Here is a 16,095-nt window from a genome sequence, read left to right as displayed (position 1 = left end):
CATAAAGAGCTATTATAAATGGAAAAAGACACCATACTTAAAATTTCCTTTCCTTTAGAGATGTACATAATAAAAGAATATTTTGAAAATGCCTACTTTCAAAGTTTCAAAACAAAGCTTAATAACACCTTCCTGAAGTTCCTTACATGTTGTGAAAATATATTTGAAAGAAACAGTGCCTAAGCATACAGAATACTTCTTATAATACTTGTCAAGATTTTAAAAGCAAGAACCCAGAAAGCCACCTAATTATTTATATTTAAATATTTTCTTACTTTAACAGGTTGTTACATGGAAAATTCTTTTTAATAAATTCTATACATGAACTCAAGCATTTAGTCTTTAGAAATAAAGCTAATTAACATCTGTTACTGATATAAAAAACTTACAAGGCCACCTTTCAGAGGTAATACAGTAAGCAAAATTAAAAATGAGCATGCTAACACCAGTACCATTAGAAAAATGATAATGTTCAGCCAGGGGGATACAATAGAGCGGCCTAATTCTGACAACTGCGGACTTTGAGCTGCTCTTCTGATTAGCTGTGGGGTCTTGTTTGTCAAAACTCTTTGCATTAAACAGCCTTTTCTGTAACATGAGACATTACTGCAGCAAGGTCAGCATGGCTATTTAAAAATAATGTCTACAAATGAATTGCCCTGAGTTAACCATTTCAACAAGTTCACCACAGCAACTCTACACACATGAAATACTGCGGTTTTTTTTTCTTAAATAAACACACTATAAAAGTTTTGACTATGTAAAAACAAATTGAGTCTTTTTAAAATTACATTTGTAAAAAAAACCCAACCAGCTAAAACACACCATACATGACTTACAGCAGTGTTCAAGGGCACTGCAACCTTCAGAGCAACTCCATGAATAATTTCTTTCATTTTTGAGCGGTAAAATTATGTTTTTCTCTAGATAAGAGAACATTTTCCCATACCACAGCACAATTCATTCCCCTTTTCTCCAACTTCATGTCTAAAGGTACATGCTGTTAGAAGTCAAGAAAGCAAACTGAAGGCGTGCATAACATTATGTCTTGAAGATGTATCTGTATATTACAGAGTTCTTCAAGCAGATGGCTAAACATATCAGTTTTGGCACTGGAACACAATGCAATTTAAGTCTTTATTGTTATGATGATGTTGCAATTAATGATTACAGCTGTATAACTGAACACAAGTGCTACACTTGTGCATGGTCACACACTTGTGTGTGTAACCCCTCAGACTATACCAGCATTGGCTGCAGCTGTTGGATGTTTGCTGTTGGAATACACTGAGTATATTTCCTTCTCGGTTGCTGTATAAGCACAGCACAGATCTTCACAAACTGTTTACAACCTATTTAACTGGAGATGAACATCCAGCTAGCTACTTGTCAACAAGCATCCAAACTTTTGTTTAATATGCAAATTTGACACTCCAAGTGGGGCTTTGTATTACTGTTTAATTTAATGACCCTTCGCTAAAACAATATTCTTGAAAAGCCTCATTTTAGAAATCAGACTGTCCAGATTCTTTTGAATGGTTTTTGCCTATCTGAGGGTTTAGGTGAAGTTATGATGATGATGCTGGAAATTCTTCCTGACCTCTGATTTTAAGAAACCATAAAATCCTCACTATCTTAAAGAAAACAAAAGCTCTATTGAGTCATGACCATTGCATTTAATTAAATGGAGAGAGGAAGGCAGTGTAGGGACTCCAAGAAAACAAACAAAACAAAGAAACCCACAACCTGGAATTGAGAGTGTGGGGACAGACAAAAGAAAAGTGAGAAATGTTAAGACACAGAGAGGTAGAAGAGAAATGCTATTAACCAGGCAAAGAGAGGAGAAGGTGTTGGGAATAGAGAAGGAGGCACGAAGAATGAGTTGGGAAGGAGTAGATTGCAAGGACAGAGAAGGATTATAGGCAAAATGAAGAGACAGCTCAAGTTCTCTTCCTCATCTCCTCTCTCGCAGCCCCTACATCCTGCAGAAGGAACTGAGCTGGCATAAGGGCATTGTGGAGAAAGGTGAAGCTCCCAGTGAAGCTCCTCCTGAAGCAAAGCTCCTGCTAACCCAGACCATTTTTGGTTTGCAGGAGAGACATACATCTTCTCTCTCCTGCAGCCTCTGTGCCTGGGGCACACTGTCTGCTGAGCGTAGAATGCTGGGGCAAAGGAGCTGGCACGGGGTGGTTGGCAGGAGCATATCACAGAGGGATACCAGGCTCAGAGCACCACGCACTTTCAGGATGAAAATGCATAGTGGAGTAAATCCAGCAACCAGAAATACTGACCAGTCAATTGAATGAGTGCTGAGGTTTGCTGCAGACTCCTCAGTAAATCCAGTTCTTCTTTTTGACAATGCTTCAGACCCCATTCACATGCTGATTGCATGACCAGATACACAACAGGCTTGTCCCTGGGGAGTTCTGAACTAGGGATGCTCTCCACCCTGTCCTCACAGGTGCATAGACCATTGCTTAGAAAGTCTGCTTAAACTACTCCCCCATTCCTGCCCTCCCTGAGAGTATCAGACTACCCCAAGATTGCTACATATCCATTCTCCTCTAAGATATGTGATACACAGCCACACTAACAGATCTCCCCTTTTCTGTAAACAAGAGTAAATCTTCAAACTGGAAGTTAAATACAGGATTGATATTGGCTGCCCAAAGTAACAGTAGAAATTTATCCCAAACCCAGAATTTGGATATAGGTATGTCAATCTTGTAACTACTGCTTTACCTTCATTAAGAGATGAGTATCAGTGAAGTTTTTAAGTAGTTGACTGAAACTACTTAACCCTGCATGGCAGAGTTAAGATGCCTAAAGCAGACAAATAATGGGACATGGAAACCAAGGTGCCAAACCTCAAATGAGGACACATGGTGTCTCTTTTTTCATCTGCTCATGCCTGCTTCATAAAGGTAACCTCTCCTGCCCAGCTGCTCTGCCACCACACCATCCCCACCACTGCTGGGGAACTGAGTCCCTCCACTGAAGATGTTCCTCAGTCCCAGTTCCAGCTCATCACTGATCTGGACTGGTTTCAAGGCAGTCTTTGAAAGTTAATGTGAAGGGAAGGCTGGCTGTGTCACCCCAGCCAGGATCGAATGCTGCTTTCATCATAAATCACAAATCCAATTTTTGCTGTTGACAAAATGAGCAATATATTTCCAGCAAAACTACAGACCTACTGGGGCATCTGTATGAACACAAAACATTGAATCCCATTTCTAAGATGGCAGAAATAAATCCCATGCAGCATGACATGAGGGAGGTAAAAATATGAAATGTGACTGTAAAATTAGTGTAGGTTAACTTGTGATCACAAAAATTAACACAGAATGTTCCTGGTGTCAGTCCATGGCACAGCTAAAATGGTTTTGCTGCCTTAATATCATACTATGTCTGAAACGTATCTGGAATTTCAAGTTCCCAATTCCTCAGCTGATAGAAATGGCTTCTGAGATGATTTTCACATTCTGGGAACAGATTTTTACCCTTAAATTAGCCATGTGTACTCTCAGACTTAACATTTTGTCTTGAAATAAAACAGCAGTGATAATTGTTAATTTAAGATCCCACACAATGCAAATTTATGTTCTGGAGCCAAATATGCTGATTGGAAACAGATGAACATGAAATGCCTTTTACTGAGCAGAATTAAAACTAAGTATTAGTGAAGTGTGTTGCTAATTTGACACATGACACATCAGACATTGATTACTGACTTTTTTCTTTGCTACAATGAAATACCAGAAGTACCTTATTAATCTTTCAAAAATTTTACAACCGCTGTTACAAAGTGCCACATCTTCAGCTCCTGTCCCCTCCTGTCCTCATGGGTTTCAGCTGGTTTACTAGTACTCACCAAGGATGAAGCTACTCTTTCCATTATTCCTGACACCTTTTGTTTTGGAGCTTTAGTGACAAAAATAAAGATATTAAGCTTTAATGCTCATCTTCTGCTCAGACCTTGAGATCAAGCTCAGAGTGTTGTGGATGGACTTGTGCCTGAGGACTGGAAGAAAGCACTCCAGCTTTCAAAATGGGCAGGAAAGGGGATACAGGGAACTGCCAGCCAGCCAGCCTCACCTTCCTCCCTGGAAAGGTGATGGAGTGGCTCATTCTGGAGGCCATCTCTATCCACATGGATGACAATAAGGTGCTCAGGAGTACCAGTTTATTACCTCACTAGTATCAGTTCAATACCTCACTAAAAGCAAATCATGCTTGACCAACTTGATTGCCTCCTGTGATGAAACAACTACTGGGATGCATGGAGGGAAAGCAGTGGATACTGGCTACCTTGACTACAGTATTCTGTATGGCTTTTAACCCTGACTCTCACAAAATCCTCATAGGCAAACTCAGGAAATGTGGGCTGGATGCCTGGACAGTGAGGTGGATTGAGAAGAGGTTAAACAGCAGATCCCAAGGTCATAATCAGTGGCACAGGGTTTAGTCAGAGGCCTGTCTCCAGTGGTGTCCCCCAGAGTTCTATACTGGGCCCAGTACTGCTTAACTTGTTCATCAGTGGTTTTTGGATGAAAGGGCAGATGCCTCCTCAGCAAGTTCACTGATGACACCAAGCTGGGAGCAGTGGTCGATCCCGCAGAGGGCTGTGTGGGCCTCCAGAGGGACCTCGACAGTCTGGAGAGATGGGCAGAGAAGAATCTTCTGTGCCAAGAGGATGGATGCAGGCTCTTCTCAGAGGTGCAAAGCAACTGAACAAGAGGCAACAGGCAGAATCTGATCCACAGCAAGTTCTACCTGAATATGAGGAAGAATACCAGCAGAACTTCTTTACCGAGCACTGGAACAGATTGCCAGAATGGATGTAGAGTCTCCCTCACTGGAGATATTCAAGAACTGTCTGGACAAAATTCTGTACTTTAGGATGATGCTGCTTAAGCAGGGAGGTTGGATCAGATGACCCACTGTGGTCCCTTCCAACCTCACCCATTCTCTGATTCTGTGTGACTCAGTATTTGGAAAGCACTAGTAATAACCAAATAAGTAAGAGAAAGCTCTGAAGTGCTGAGGATACCAGTGCTTGTTTGCACTGAAGGTCTCTGTTACAAAAAGCTAACACAATCTACTGAATGGAAAAACCAAAGTACATGCTGGGAATAAAGGATGGTAAAAAGCCTGGAACTACTGGAATACTTCCAAAAAGGAGTCAGGTAAGTAACAGAAATAAATAGAAAGCTCTGGAGGACTAAGTCAAGAAGTGGTCACTTGCACTGGAGGTTTCCATTGTAAAAGCTAAAACAAATTTACTGAATGGAGTGACTGTAACCAAAGTACAGGTTGGGAATAAAGGGTGAGAAAAAGCCTGGAACTACTGGAGTACTTCCAAAAAGGATTCTGCAGCACATACATGACTGCGTGACTGAGGAAAGCAAGAGAAGAGAAAGCCTCAATCTTTCTGAAATGGCATTCAGCTATATACTTGCAACTAATGAATCTGCCAACCCAATGGACTAGTAAAGGTGGAGGAAGAGAAACTCATTATCACAACATACCTCCCAAGACAGCAGAGGAGGACATAGTAAAATCATTCTGGAATTTCTCTGCTTTTATCAACCCCCGGGAAAAAAAAAGTGCATTTTAATTCAAAAAGGTACCTGTAAAAGCAGAATGCCAAACTCCTGTCTGCACTCCAAACAGGGGAATGTAATGCTCCAGAGGATTCTGGGAAAAAAAAAAAAAAAAAAAGACAAAACAAGAATATATGAAAAAGGCATTAAAAACCCCAAAACACAACAAAGCAGTGTTATATGTCAGTGTTGAAGGTCATGGAAACAGGACACCAAGGCCAGTCCATGCCAGGAGAAGGGATTAGAAAAAGTGCAAGACAGCCACAGCAGCAATTGGGACTATTTCACATGAAAGGTGAGATAAATGATGACATCAACATGGCTGAAGCCTGTGAGCTGTGTAATAACAACAACTAATTAAAAGGTCATTAGGAAAGCCTTAGAACACAAGCTTGCGCACGACGCAGTATCTGATGTATGAGATGAAATGCATCTGTGCTGGGGATCAATGAATAAATGTAAACAGGGTCAAAATGCAATTTTTAATTCACTGATGAAGGACCAAAAAAAAAATTTTGTGCCTTTTAAGTTCTTGTTATAGCAAAACAATCCCTTTTGTTGTGTTTTTGGCTATTTCCAAATAAAGAAGAGAGAAAATACTGCAAAGAAGAAACCACAACTCTGTTTCCATGATAAAAATTTAGTAGGGCATGGAATCAATGTCAGCTACTTTACAAGTAACTGAGGGAAAAATATCAATATGTAAATGTTAGTGTTATTTCAGGGCAGCTGCTGGTTCATTTTGACATGAAAATATGGAATCTGCAGTGATGATCTGTTTTCCCATACTCAAAGTCAAGGTCAAAGAGCAAAATATTTGTGTGCTCAAAAACCTTCCACACCTCCCTGGCTGGGAGGGATAACAGGATATGGCCCAAGCTAACAACAAAAAATCCACTCTAATTTTTATATGTCTACATGTAAAAATTTTGGGGTTTTTTTCAGTCTCTTTCCCTTTTCTAAAACATTTATTTTAGACAATGCTTTTTAAAACCATGGCAGTATTGTATTTAGAAAACACTACTCCTGTCTAGTCAATCAATACATCTTTCATTTCATATGCAACACCTTCTCCTTTTTCTCTACAAAATTATTACCTATGTTTTGGAGATTTAAATCAGTTACTAAAGTCCACACAGAAAAAAAATTCCAAACCTTTGTATTTTGTGTCACCTGCTAAAAATGATTGCAAGTATCTTCACAATAAATTGGCTGACAGAAAAGCACATAATTTTAAAACTTTGATAAAATTTTCCTGTAATTAAGCATTTGTGTATGCAATAGGTAAGGGAAAAATAAGTCAAGTGTATTTTTTTAGGGAGGAAAACACCACTGCTTTTGGATGCAGCTTTCTACACATCTTTTTATGTGGACAAAAGGCAGTGATGTAGGAAGGGGGGAGCAGCTTTCCTCTCTGCTGTGAGGCTGGTGACATCCAGCAGAAGTGGAGAAATGCCAAGCTGAGGAAAAGCCATTATCATAATGGCTTTTAAGAGAGCTCCAGAACACAGTTACCACATAAGTGCATGCACAAAGGAGTTCTTATCCTCCCGTACCAACAAGAATACACTTTTACTTTCTAAATGATGCAAGTATATAGACATAATGAATAACATACGTGTGGCTTATTCCAATAGTAGTAATTCAAACAGACCCATTTATGATATGAATGTCTGTGTGAACTATATAGTGAAATATGTAGTTTAGTGAACACCAATGTACACTGTGTTAAGAATGTATAGCCTATTTTATCTTCTGAGTGTTTATAAAGAGGTCACAGTAATAAAAAGTGGAACTATTAATACTGGAGTAATTACAGTACAGCGAGTTGCTAGAATCCTCAGGTGGGTGCCACATAAACATAGTGCCCCAGGTATCAAGGATTTCCCAAGAGGGTCTCCATTAAATTGTGAAACCACCAGGAAAGCACAAAACACACGGGCTTCACTGAGCTTGGCTCTGGACTCAGGACAGAAATGACTGAAGATATACATACAAAACTCAAACAGATAAATGTTCTGTGGAGCTTTTAGCACATGATTGGTTTCATCATTCATGCCACGGAATAAAACCCCAACAATGCTATTTAGCATCTGCAACAGCAGTGTGCACTGACAAAACTGCCAATGGCTAAAGCTTATAGAGTAATGTGGAGACAGACCAAGTTCTGAACTAAGTTACAGACTGTGTAAGTTCTTCAACGTAACACACAATATTCTCATGCATGGAACTGTGAAGCAGCAGTGTGGACAACCCTCTGTTTGGACTCATGTCTCTGCCAGCAGAATAGCAGATCCTCAGACAGGCAGCAGTGGTAGGTGCAGGATGAACAGCCCAAGGCAGAACTATGTACTAATTGCCCTGTTTGAGCAGAGGAACTGCTCTAGTAATAGATGTCCAGTAGCACTTTATCAGTTCAAAACAGTGTCCTTCAGCAACACATTTCAGACAAATCTCTTCATCAACACAGCACCCTTAACACAGCTGAGAAGGGCCACATACACCATAGTGAGTATTTTTAATCATTAACATGTAACTGCAAGAAAAAGTAGAGAAAATGAAGAATACAGCACAAATTTCAGTAGAATTTATGAGCAAGGACTTATCAGGATAGCTAAAACCACCAGATCCTCCTTTTCCAATTGAATATACTGTTTAGCATAAGAAGTCTCACATGAATATTTTTCAAGTTCCAATTACTCACGCAAGTGCAATTCTTAGGTGTTTAGCAAGCACCATGACAGACCCCTGTCACCAAATTTTGGTTACTCCAGCTACCTCCCTGAATGGCCCAGTTCTAATGCAGAAGAACCCAGAAAGGCCACCAACAAGTTACATGCATTTGTTTTTCTCCATGAAAATATGAAAAGAAGATTATAAATAGACAAGAAATAAACAGACTCTACTTGTCCCACTCCTTCCATGGAATTTGCAGTAGAATACCAGGCCAGCCCAGCATTGGAAGAACCAACCTCCTTATGATAAACCAATACCAAATGCTTGGCCTCCAAGAAGGCAACTTATGTCTGACAGCTACTATAGTTGATTCTTAGGCGCTTTTTAATTCTTTCTTGCATTCTTCCTGGATCTAGAGGCCCAGGATTTCATTTCTCCTGCAGTTGTATGACTCAGATGAAAATACAGCAGTGTATGTTGCTGTATAGCTTTACACTGGATGCACAGTAGAGTTTGAAAATGTTTGTTACCATTGAGAGCTCAGTGCTTCTTCCTGGTGATGGACAGACCTGCTTCCTGCAGGCAGGCACAGTGGGGCACAGCTGCCATGGTGTGCAGTCACCATTCCATTCCTTCCTCACTGAAAATCTTTCTTAGGTATTTTTTTCCTTTAAATATGATGTATTTGTATCATAGAATCAGAGAAGGGTTTGGGTTCGAAGGGACCTTAAAGCTCATTTGGTTCCATCATCCCCACCATGGCCAGGGACACCTTCCACTAGACCAAGTTGGCTCAAAGCCCCATCCAGCCTGGTTCACTCCAACAGGAAAGACTGATCTCTGCAATACTTTCTCCTAGGAACATTAGGTGCCCCCAGAGTACTTCTCTTAAAAATCAATAATAGATATGCTGATGTAGTGCCAAACACACAGTAGCTGAGATATGTGCAGAGAACTGATTGGTCACCAGCTCCTACTAGACTGGTGTAAATGGCCTCAACATGAATATTTAAAGCAACTGTCCTTATCTTTTCAGTTCTTTTTGGACGAAAAAAAAAAAAAAAAAAAGAGACAGAAAAGAGAGAGAAAGAAAAACCAAAAAATACTCTAAACCATCTGAGATCCAGAACAACATAAGGACAGTTAATATCAGACTTCTCAAAATCACAAAAAAATCACACACAAAGTGAGTGGCACACACAAAGCTGGTTTCCCTTCTGTGCTTCAGCTGAGATTTAATCTCCTCTCTAAGGGCAGAAAATGCCTCACCTAGACAGGGAGCACTCAAACCAAGATAAGAAATTCTGGGCTAGACTCAGACTGCAAAAAAATATTAACTAATTTAATTATATGGGTGTGAGCTACCACTTTCACCTCTGAACTGATATTTTTCTGTAGCTTTTTTCTCTATAAAATCCCACACTCATTCAAATTTCTTTCCAAAAAAATCCTCCTGGAATGCCTAGAAAAACAGTCCACAATGGCTGGGCAGCTGGCATACTGCAATGGCTCATTATCCTGATTTCAACAGGAAATCTCTTTGCTGCTGAAATCAAAGTCAAGTGGAAAATTTTAACAACCAATATATGAGGAGATCTGTGCATCTAAAGTTAAGTTTGTAACTAGATAAATTCTAATAATTTTTACCATTTTTTTGACATTTTTTTTACCATTTGGTAAGCAAAAGGATATGCAAATTGTTCAGGCAGGAGTGATCCTCCTTTTCAGGACAGACTGCCTGACTTGGGGACAGCCACACCCAGGCTGGGTACTGGCAGAACAGAAACTTTCCTGTCACTTGTGGTGCCAGGCCACTCCAGTAATACAACACATTTAGAAGACTCATTAAATAATCTCTTCACAATGAGGTTGAGACCTTTAGAGTCATTGAAACATGAACATAACATACAAAACTACAGAAAACTCCACCTTGTTCCACCAGTGATCCCTTTAGCTGGTCCCTTGCCAGTTCAATATTCTTGCAATAAAAAGCACCCGTGATATGAGAAAAACAAAACTCAGAGCCCTGTGACTGGCATTGCATATTCAAAATTGAAAAACCCCAAAGGAAGGAATGACCAAAGTGTTTGCCGCGTAAGCAAGAGCCCAGTGAGGATTTTAAAACAGAGAAAGAGGCTAGCCTAACATCTGGATTTCTTATTTGAGATACATCTGAAGAATGGAAGAGACATCTGTCCCTGGATATTATCAGCAGAGGGACACATCTCATAACAAATTCTCAAAGGCATTGTCAAGGATGTATCTTCTTCAGCATCTCTTAACTCAAAAGCATGGTGTGCCCCGTGCCTGGGGTAAGCATGCAGGCACTGTAGTAAGCACACAGGGAGTATAGTTGATTTTTCCTATTTTTCCTTGCTGGAAAACAGGGAGTTTTATTCCTCAGCCTGGCTCCTCTTTAGAAAACCACAACCTGAGAATTGCTAAAACTTATCTCAGTTTAATCTCAGAGATATGAATCTTAATGAAGAATAATAAAAGCAAAGACTGTTTTGCCTTGCTGATGGAAAATGAAAAAAATGGGATGAAATTATAATACAACAATTTTCAGATAGGCAATGTCATGCCAACTAAATGCATCTTATGAAAAGCTTAAAAATTACCTAAATATACTTTCTATAGCTGCTCTCCTTTTTGCCTTCATACAACTTCAGAGAAGTCTCATCCTTGAACACTAAAATCATAGAAATACCACAACAGGAAAAGTGAAAACCACACATGAAACTTTATTTGAACTACCTGGATGACAACAAATCTTAATTAGGACACCACACACCAACATGTGCAGACACACAGAGAAGAATGCTCTGTGCCCAAGCTGGCCAAGCTGTAAATGAGTGGAGAGGGAGCTCAAAGCTGCTGCCCATGCTCTGCTGAGGAGCACACTGTGCATTAAATACATCAGGAGGTGAGAACCACAAGTTGCACGACACAGAAAAGCTTACTTCCAACATGTTTCCCATGAGTAAAAAAAAAAAAAATGTTAAAAGATCTCCTAAATATCTTTCTTTGCAAAAATATTAATCTCACTGCTTTTTTGGGGAAAAAAAAAAAAGTAATAGAGGGGAAAAACAAAACAAAACAAACCTCAAACAATCAAGGCAGTGACACAGCGACAAAAAAGAAATGGAAACATTTAAGAGAGTGAATTTCATTTCATTACTGACCTTTGACTGAATGAAACATTGGGAAATTTTGCTGGCTTTGGTAACTGCCAGCAAAAGATGATTTTAAAAGTGTGATGGTTTATATGAAATATTCATATTTGGATGTGTCAGTGATATTGCTCAGAAAAAGTACCTGGTGTTTCCCTTAATGGAATCTTCTATTTCTTCATTGCATGGTGGTTTTTTGTGTTGATCTCAAAAGTCTTTTCCAACCTAGTTTATTCTGTGATTCTGTGTTTTGTTGGCTTTTTTTTTTATGAGTCTCACATAACTATGATTCACAAATATTGCAGGTAGCATCTCATTCTGAGAGTTAACATTAAACAGATTTTTTAACAAACATAATTTTATTCCGTATTGCCTGATCTAACAAAAAAGAAAACCAATTTTTGAAATAAATAACTTAAATTGGAGAGATGTAACTGGAGCACATTTGAAGCTTACTATCTTTCCCAATGGTTAGTCCACATTATAGATATAAAAAGGTTTTTAGAAACAGATATACTTTTTTTTTGTAATTTTTACCAAAAAAAAGAAAGATGGATTCAGGTACTGAAAAAGCTAGGCTTGTATCTTTCATGGAAATGCTAAAATAAGCCTGAATTCAGAAATACTGTGTATACTTTCAAGAGGTACTTAGCATCCAAAAGTCAAACTGTGTCCATTAAATAGGTGCTTGGTGTTTGTGGAGACCAAATTTAGCAAATCAAATTGGAATGTACAAAGATGTACAAAGATGAAGACTGCCTTTTGAAATACTAGACTTTGTGCTCTTTAGCTACATGAAGAAGGCACCATGCAAGTGGAAGGAATATAATCCATTCCTCTTGACATCCCTGGCTCTTCACCCCTTGCAGCAGATCATACACATCTATTATTAACACCTCTTGCTGAAGAGGAGATGAAAACAGGACTTAGCTGCATATGTGCTGAAAGTACCAAAAGGGGATTCTTGCTTCCTGTCTACAAAAGAATCCCTTTGATTTTATGCAGTTGCCTAATTAAATTTCACTGTGCATATTAAGTTTTCAGATGTCTAGCTATTTTAAGCTCAGCCCCAAATCAAAAGAGCACATATTCATAACTGACCCTTTCACTAAAAGAAACAAAACCAAAAACTCAGATAAGGTTTGTTGTATGTAAAGATATCCCCCACTCCAGATGATTCCTAAGTTCAACCAAGGAGAAGAGATCATGCACATAACTTTTAACTAGGTCACAAACTCTACCTGTCTAATATTTTATTCATGCACCTTGTAAAGGGATGCACATTATTTCAAGTTCCAAGAGGAGCATCATGCTATGAGCAACAGCTCTTCACAAGTGCTTCAATATTGCGTTGGGATTACTTTATTTTAGGGATGGAGAGACAGATCCAATTTCTTCAGTCAGTGAGAAATAACAACGTAAAATCAAGTTGTCAATCTATGTCAATAGTATGTCTCTTGACATACTATTTGCTTTAACTTATACTCAATAGTTGCTTGATGAGTTGGTGGATTACTCTAGAGAAATTCTCAAATATACTTGTAAGAAGAAATTAATCGTCCAAAGTCTAAATTAGCCATGCAGAATTTATACACATATTAGACAATATTTAATGGTCATAATGTTTTTAGAATACATATACAGAATAACTGTGTGAATTTTCAGCTGGGAGATAGTAGATATCTTTAAAAATTACATGAGAATTCATCAAGTGCCATAGCTCTCTGCTCATTAACCCGGGTGTTTAAGCATACCTGATCCTGCTTCTTAGGATCTTTACAATCTGATCTTCTTTGGGCCAGTATTTGTTACACCCAAATCACTAAGACTCAGAAATTCTGTCTTGAAATTTTCTTTTTTCTCCTGCAGCTAGGAAATGTTGGATATCTCAGTGCTGCTGAGAAAGACAAGGGCTTTTGCAGAGGTTAAAAGCAGGCTCTGGGCACTGAGCCAGTCTCCAAATGTTCTTTGCCCTGCTAAACTGTATTTGGATTTGATGTGAGAGTATACAATACCTGGATAGAAACTCTTGAAATACCAGGGGCAACCTAATCTAAAAACATAGGGAAGCAGCAGAAGAAACTATTTAAGAGCCGTTTTTCCACTTCATTTGCTAATATAACATGACTTACACATAGATACTGGACCTGGAGTAGCATCTGTCTTTTTAGGTTGGATGTTTGCATTTGACTGCAGAATATTTAATTTCACACTGGAAAACACATTTTAAGTTCTTCAATGTAGCTATGATATTATGGAAAATCCTTTGCTGGGATTTTTCCTCTCCTGAGAAGCTGAAGAGCCTCAGGAAAGAAATGTAAACAATTACTATCTGCTGCTGTGGAATGCAACAGGTGCATCTGTGATTGGTCCATGTGGATTGTTTTCCATTGATGACCAATCACAGCCACCTGTGCCAAAGCTGTAAGCAGTCACAGGATTTTTGTTATTCTGTTCTGTTCTTGTTGAGCTTTCTAATTTCTCTGTTCTTTTAGTATAATCTTAATGTAGCATTTTAATATAATATCTAACATAATAAATCAGCCTTCTGAAATGGAGTCAAGCCTCATGTCTCCACACACGGAGAGGAATCATCAACACTTCAAGAAAAAAAGTCAGGATCAAGTCTTGCTGGATGGGTATAGTTGTAAAAATGAACATGATGAGAGATAAAAGCAGCTGAGTTAAGACTTAACAGTAGCATTTTTCTTTTCTACTATCATACATAGAGTTTGGTGACATCATACCACACTATAATGAAAGCTAGTGCTCAAAAATGCTACTGTTTTGGAAATGTCATGCAAAAAGGTTGAAAAAGGAAAGAAATTAAGGTCAGATGATGTGAAAAGAGAAACCAGTCTCAGGGTACTCATGGGATGCAGCACAGAAAAGAGTTTTTCCTGTAGACATGCTGTCAGGAGCAGCACAGGCTCCATTCCAGAGCCAGTTGAGGAGCTGGAGCATAAGAGGAGAGGGTGAGTGCACTGTGTTTGCCCATTCATGAGAAGAGAGGGCTACAGGGAGACCTACCCACTACCTGCTACTGCCTGATGGGAGGGGACACAGACTGTCCTCAAAGGTACACAGGGAGGAAGGGGAGCATCAACCAGTGCTGCAACATGGGATATTACAGCCTCATACAGGGGAGAAAACTATTTACTTTATTTTATTTATTTTATTTTTAAGTGAAAAAGAAAATAATTCTTCTGATACAGAAGTCCAGAGAGTCTGCTTGACTTTCATCCTTGGAGATACTGAAAAGTGTCCTGTGCATGGCCTTGAGCAACCTGATCAGACGGGATTCAGGTTGGTCAGCAGGATGGACTAGGTGACCTCTGCAAGTCCTATCCAACTTATACAATTCTCTGATCTCATCTTGCCATTTCATTTCAGTGGTGCCAAAAATCAAGTGTTTCTTTGTCTCACCCTCTCCTCAGCAGCCAGAGATCCAGACATGGAAGACAGAGTAATAAATAAATACATGTTTAAATTCATCACCATCTATATCCACCTCTTTCCATTTATCCATGCTTGAAAGACTGGAATATTTGCTTCTCAGTATGCACTGGGAATTTCCTCTGCTCTTTTGCTTTTTGCATCTCTCAGTGATTTACTTGCCAACAGCAAACAAAACAGGATGTCTTGAGAAAATCAACAAAACACGAGGAAAAGAACAAGAACCATGTAGAGAAAGAAAAGCATCATCTCTTCCTTTTTAGCAGCAGGCACCTATAATTTATTCAGCAAGGCAGCGACTTAACGGCAGTGCTGTGCAGGACTGCTTTGTGTACAGCATTAAGGAATCTCAGGAAAGGGGGTGAGAAGGATAAAAAGCTGCTAATGCCAGTGTTTAACTGTGAGTAGAGGCTAAACAGAGGGCTGATGGGCTGTGCCATTTTGTGCAAGCCTGGCTGCCATGCTGAAAACATGCCCCAAATTCCCTGTATTGGTGATACAGATATGCAGGGATACACAGGGACACACATGATATACTGGGACAAAAATCAAGTCACAGGTGTAACAAATGCTGCTATTTAGAAACTGTCTAATCAAAGATGTTCTGATGCCCCAAAACATGTATTAGGCAGGGAAACTGCCGGAAGTACTCCATGAAGTTCTATGGCACATATCACACGGACTGAGCTAGCCAGTTCAACAATGACGTGATCTGCTCCTCGCAGCTCACAGAAGACCACGTTGAGGCAGAACCATGCAATGACTTTGTCAAAAGAAAATAGAAGATATGTAAGCAATATTGAGTTAGGCTGTTTGACTCTCCCCAGTGTTTCTGCCAACAGTACAAGCAAGAACATACCAATATTTGCAGTGATACAACTCAGTACCAGTATTCCCGGCAGACACTGAGCAACAGAGATCACTGAATTAATTTTTTCTGTTTAGTGAAAGTAAATAATAGCATTAGTAGAGACTGACAGAGGACAAACAAACTAAAGCAACTCAGCAAACCCACACAAAACCTGGGTAATTAAACTCTCATTTTTCACAGCAAGGATGCCTGGAATCTCAACACTGCAAAACATGTGACACTTCCCCCATTCAATTTTCCTTAAATCAGCTCTTTTTCTTCACTATCCCCACCAAACACAAACTACATATTGAAAGGATCCATTTTAAGAGATAAG

The 16,095-nt window shown here is 39.3% G+C and overlaps 1 protein-coding gene across 6 annotated transcripts in view; it reads right to left on the bottom strand.

Annotated features, from left to right (window-relative positions):
• The window catches only part of FAM110B (family with sequence similarity 110 member B), a 113,668-nt gene that overhangs the window by 12,751 nt on the left and 84,822 nt on the right, over positions 1 to 16,095 (bottom strand). For 5 of the 6 annotated variants that reach the window (XM_041413028.1, XM_041413027.1, XM_041413031.1 and 2 more), the window contains one exon: positions 5,631 to 5,697. The exons of the other annotated variant lie outside the window; for it this stretch is intronic. The gene's annotated coding sequence lies outside the window, so the exon portion shown is untranslated. The remainder of the gene's footprint in view (positions 1 to 5,630; positions 5,698 to 16,095) is intronic. 6 annotated transcript variants of the gene reach the window in all.

This window comes from Onychostruthus taczanowskii, unplaced genomic scaffold (genome assembly GCF_017590055.1).
Source record: "Onychostruthus taczanowskii isolate IOZ18803 unplaced genomic scaffold, ASM1759005v1 scaffold4, whole genome shotgun sequence".
Lineage (NCBI taxonomy): Eukaryota > Metazoa > Chordata > Aves > Passeriformes > Passeridae > Onychostruthus > Onychostruthus taczanowskii.
The sequence above is the reverse complement of the archived record's forward strand: the minus strand, read 5'-3'. Positions and strand labels throughout refer to the sequence as shown.